We start from the raw sequence: 4,517 nt of genomic DNA, 5'->3' as shown, positions 1-4,517 counted from the left end.
CCTGCGCGTCCGGAGCCTGTGCTCCGCAACGGGAGAGGCTGCAGCAGAGGGAGGCCCGCATACCGCAAAAAAAAAACACAAAAAACTACTTTATTGAGGTGTGATTGACATACAAAAAACTGTACATATTTAATGATACAACTTGATGAGTAATATACACTTACCTGTATTTTCTTTTATTTGCATAAATAAACACTAAGTATTCACAATAAATGAATAAATGTGGTTCTCTGCAGAGAGCAGATAGGGAGGTAATGGGGTGATGGGGATGTGAGTGCAAGCAACACTTCTGAGCATGAACATTTATATACTGTTTTTGTATTTGAACCAGGTAAATGTATTACAAATATTTTTAAAAATTTAAGAAAAACCCAACAAGAATGATATCATCAAATCTAGGAAGAATGTAATAAAATTATTTTACACATGCACACATATGCACACACACAAGCCCCATCTGCATCCAAGCAAGCATCATTCATTGCCAGCATCAGAGATCATTTTTCAGTTGATTTTTTTTTTTTTTTTTTTGGCTGCACAGCACAGTTTGTGGGATCTTAGTTCCCAGACCAGGGATCCAACCGGGCCCTCGACAGTGAAGGCGCAGAGTCTTAACCACTGGACCGCCAGGGAATTCCCTGATTTTTCTTTAAATCTTCAGTAACTCTGCCCTGCACTACAGAGTAATGTGATGTCTGGGCAGTGATTAGCACAGTGGCACAGGAGGCTTGGAAAAATCTAGCTGAAGATGGGTAGAATGGAGCTTTGACTTTCTTTTAAAGCTGCCAAGCATGAACGTATCTATGTCTCTTGGTGGGAGGCAGAGATTATCATTTTCCACTATGGAAGCCATAAGGGCCAGATACCCACTTTTTCAGCTTCCTTTACAGACAGGTCATGGACACGTATGACACAGGCTTAGTCAATCAGCTGCATCCTCCTTAGAGCCTGAAGTGAGAGCCAGTGGTGTGAAGAATCCTTTCTAGGGTCATCAGCTGCAACAAGGGTACCACCCAGGTCCTGGGACAGTGTAGGAATCCCAGAAACAATGGTAGTAGAGAGTCCAGGGCTGACAAGTGGGTCCAGTGGTGATGTCCCATATTCCATGTTGACAGACCAAGTAGATGCTGCAGCGGCCTCATTTTATATCACTGGTTTCGTTTTACAGCATAATATTTGCTGTGGCTCTGGCTACATAGCTTTCCTTGGACCTGTTTATTTTCCAGGCCTGGGTCTCCAAGTCTCCCCATGTTCATTCTATACTTTCCGTTTTCCTTAAATCTGTCAGAGTTGGCTTCTGTTGTTTGCAACTAATAACACTGATTCAGGCATCTGGATTTTGTCAGGGTTTCTCTAGATAGAAATCAGAGCAAATAAGGGAACCCACAACCTAGCAGGGATCTCCAAGCCTGCACTGCTGGTGGAAAAGAAAAAGAGGCTATAGAAGTCCCCTCAGTCTTAAAATTGCGTGTGTGTGTGTGTGTGTGTGTCTCATAGGACAGCAGTGGAGGTAGGAGTCGGACATGAGAACACAAGAGGCTTTCCTGAGAAGAGGCTGCTGGACCAGGGTCCTGGCTTAAGCTGGAAGGCAAGCTTTGACAGGTACACACGGGTGTTAATTTCAGCCAATTATCATTGGAAGTAAAAGCTTGAGAGTGGGGGTAGGTTAGAGAATCTGTGAAAGTGAACTGTCACATAGTTACTGTTTAAGCGTGTATAATTTTTAATAATAACCATGAATTCATATATTGCTCTTGAAATTTAAAAGACAGATGGGAAAAAGGGATTCAGCCGTGAAGGTTTGTGTGATTGCTCCTCTGTATATATACAACACTTCCATTAGATCTGATTCATTTATTCATTTAATACATATTCACTGAGCAAATAAAGAAGTGAATTAAACATGTGCATCTATATATTCTTTTTTAAAAATTAATTAATTAATTTTATTATTTTGGGGTGTGTTGGGTCTTCGTTTCTGTGCGAGGGCTTTCTCTAGTTGAGGCGAGCGGGGGCCACTCTTCATCGCGGTGCGCGAGCCTCTCACTGTTGCAGCTTCTCTTGTTGCGGAGCACAGGCTCCAGACATGCAGGCTCAGTAGTTTTGGCTCGCGGGCCTAGTTGCTCCGCGGCATGTGGGTTCTTCCCAGACCAGGGCTCGAACCCGTGTCCCCTGCATTGGCAGGCAGATTCTCAACCACTGCGCCACCAGGGAAGCCCAAACATGTGCATCTAATTTTACGACTCTGGAAACCCCGATGAAATGACAATAAAGGAATTTATAATTACTTTTTTCTTCATTTGGATCTATCTTTTTTATTGTGGTAAAATACACATAATATAAATTTTATAATTTTAACCATTTTTACACATACAATTCAGTGGCATTAAGTACATTCCTAATGTTGTTCAACCATCAACACTATCCATTTCATCATTCGAAACAGAAACTCCACACCCATTACACAGTAACTCCACGTTCTTTCCTCCCTCCAACCCTGGTGTCTCTGTTCTGTTTTCGGTCTCTATGAATTTGCCTATTCTATGTACCTCATAAAATGGCATCATACAATGTTTGACCTTTTGTGTCTGGCTCATTTAACTTAGCATAATGTTTTCAAGGTTCAACCATGTTGTAGCGTGTGTCAGAATCTCCTTCCTTTTTAAGGCCAAATAATATTCCATTATATAGATGTACCACCTTTTGTTTACTCATTCATCTGTTGATGGACACTTGGGTGTTTCCACGCTTTGGCTGTTGTGAATAATGCTGCTGTGAACGTTAGTGTACAGATATGTGTTCCAGTTCCTGCTCTAAGTTCTTTTGGGTATATGCCCAGAAGTGGAATGTCTGGATCATATTGTAATTCTACATTTCACTTTTTGAGGAACTGCCATGCTGTTTTCCACAGTGACTGCATTGTTTTATATTTCTATCAGCAATGTATGAGGGTTCCAAGTTCTTCACATCCTTACCCACACTTATTTTTCATTTTAAAAAAATAACAGCCATCCCCAAGTGGTATCTCAGTGTGGTATATTGTTTTTTAATGCATAGCCTCACAAAGCCAGGGATGTACACCCAAGCGTGCCTTACTGATCTTTCCATTACAAATCCTGGCCCTTCTGAGGCACAAACACGTTTGTTTTAACAAAGCAGAAGGTTTCCCAACATTGCAGGACTTAGCTTAGACATGCAGTGTTTGGTGCTGATGCCATGTATCTCATCTTTAGCCCCATACCCTGGAATCCTGTTTCGGGAACTGTGGGAAAATAAGCCTCAAGAAGGACTAACTTTGATGTATAAAAGTGTCCATGACATTATTCTCTTATAAAAGTAAAAAAAAAAACTAGAATAATATAAATGTACAACAGGTCAAATAAATTACAGTGTACCTTTTCAATGAATATTATGCAGTGATTAAAGAATGATAATTATGAAGTCTGTTGAACCATTGCACCACTGAAAAACACTTAAGTGTAGAAAATGATCTATAGCTGTAGTAAAATAATATGAAGTTACATGAACAAAGACCAGAAAACACACTCCAAAAAAAAGTTGCTATGTTAGGGTGTGGGATTATAGGTGATTTTCTTTTTAAAAAACATCACTCATGTCTTTTATTGCATTTCCAGTAAGAAAAGGGAAGGACAAAGTGAACCAGACACTTCACTGAGTTGGCTGATGAGTGACAACCGAATATCAGGTCTCACTTTCTAAAATTGAAATGCAATTGACATAAAACATTGTGTAAGTTTAAGGTGTACAATGTGTTGATTTGATACATTTATATTGCAATACAATTGCCATTGTAGCATTAGCTGACTGTTTGTCACGTCACATAAGTACCATTTTTCAAAGTGATGGGAACAATTAAAACTTTAGTATCAGCAAGTTTGATGTTTATAAAATGGTATTTTTGTCTATAATCACTGTACTCTGTACATGTTTATGCTATGATATTGTGGTCTATAATCACTGTACAAGTAAGTCTCCAGGACTTACTTATCTACTAGTTGTAAGTATGAACCCTTATATAATATCTCTTCCAACTCCTCTACCCTCCAGCCCCTGGTAATCACCATTCCACTCTTTCTTCAAATCTGGTTTTTTTAGATTCCACATGTAAGAGATATCATACCATATTTGTCTTTCTCTGACTGACTTAGCATAATATCCTCAAGGTCCATCCATGTTGTAGCAAATGGCAGGACATCCTTTTTTCTCATGGCAGAATAGTATTCTAATATATATATGTATATATATATATATATATATATAAAATACTAATACACATATACATGTATATATATATTTACATATATTAGAATATTATAGAATAAAATAGATTAGTATTCTATATATAATAGAATTATGTATATTATGTATTATTTTTTATTATGTATTGTTATATATATATATGAATGTTATCTTCTTTATCCATTCATCCATTGACAGACACTTAGGTGGTTTCTGTATCTTGGCTGTTGTCAATAATGCTGCAGTGAACGGGGGAG

The 4,517-nt window shown here is 38.5% G+C and overlaps 1 long non-coding RNA gene across 3 annotated transcripts in view; it reads left to right on the top strand.

Moving 5' to 3' along the window:
* The window catches only part of LOC114484575 (uncharacterized), a 35,070-nt gene extending 31,192 nt beyond the window's left edge, over positions 1 to 3,878 (top strand). Inside the window, exons 4-5 of one of the 3 annotated variants that reach the window (XR_003677661.1) lie at positions 1,498 to 1,602; positions 3,636 to 3,878. This is a non-coding gene — a long non-coding RNA (uncharacterized lncRNA). Of the gene's footprint in view, positions 1 to 1,497; positions 1,656 to 3,635 lie in introns of those variants that run through there. The other 2 variants (XR_008616230.1, XR_003677660.1) reach the window with 2 other exon arrangements.
* Positions 3,879 to 4,517: the final 639 nt, after the last annotated feature.

This window comes from Physeter macrocephalus, chromosome 20 (genome assembly GCF_002837175.3).
Source record: "Physeter macrocephalus isolate SW-GA chromosome 20, ASM283717v5, whole genome shotgun sequence".
NCBI lineage: Eukaryota > Metazoa > Chordata > Mammalia > Artiodactyla > Physeteridae > Physeter > Physeter macrocephalus.
This window is presented reverse-complemented; position numbering and strand designations above follow the sequence as displayed.